The following is a 1,126-nucleotide window of genomic DNA, read 5'->3' on the forward strand; positions in this document are numbered from 1 at the left end:
ACTACGATCCGGGAATGTTAGGAAGTATTAATGACAAAATGAAGATAATGTTAGTTGTTCGAGGTCCAATTAAGATCATAAAAGAAAATGATGTGTTTCCAAACGAAAGTGTTTGTGGCAGACACTTTTTATCTTCTCTTTATTTAAAACAAAAATTTTGTATTTATGAGTTAAAAAATGTGAGTCTAGGGCAACCAAACATTGCGGGCCGACACTACTGAAATATTAATCTGCGAAGGAAGAAGCGAATAATAATTTTCTTGAGTTTGATTTCATACATCATTCACCATATCGCGATGAGGTGAAAGAGCCTCTCACATAATTAATTAACTTGACGTGTGTCACCTGTCGACAAACTTTAATGATGTCTACTACTCATCATCAGAATTATATCTTGCGTTCGTTTTTTGAAGAAAGAGATCCAGACATCGTCGATGTTTATGTATCGGAATCTCTAGAAAATGAACCGCATGACTACGAGGAAGAACCTCCCAGAGTTGTCTGGATTGGAGCATCACTAATGAAATTATTTGCCTAAGGCTTTGCCATCACTAGATGAAGTTCACGAGGAAGAAGAGCCAAAGTATGTTTTCAACAATAATTATGTCTGACATCCTTGAACATTTTGTGGCCCCTGACCTTGTTAACAGTCAATTTTTGCTTCTTTTCTTTTATTATAACTTATTTTAAATAAGTTAAAATAATTACGCTTTTAGAACATCAACTTCCCTTTAATTGAACCCTAAACATTTTTAACTTCCAATTTCAACCTCAAACTTTCGATATCAATTTATTTTTATTAATTATAATTAGTCCAGTCCCTGAACATTCAGATCATGTCCAGATTGACCTCTGAAATTCACTTAGATCCACTTTTGACTTAAAAGTTTCAATTTCAAAAATTCAAAGATTTCTTAAGGCTTGTTTAGTTCCCTTTTATACCAAACAACATATTTTCTTACATTGTGTAACGTCAAAAAATGGTCGACATCTTAAAGTTTTAATTCAACTCAATATTTTTCGCCTCATAATTTACCTTCATCTCAAATCCTTAGTGGGATGAGGAATCTGTTAGATATCTTGTCTTGAAATAAATTACAGAAATATATATAAAATAATGTACAAA

Source organism: Impatiens glandulifera, chromosome 6, assembly GCF_907164915.1.
Source record: "Impatiens glandulifera chromosome 6, dImpGla2.1, whole genome shotgun sequence".
Lineage (NCBI taxonomy): Eukaryota > Viridiplantae > Streptophyta > Magnoliopsida > Ericales > Balsaminaceae > Impatiens > Impatiens glandulifera.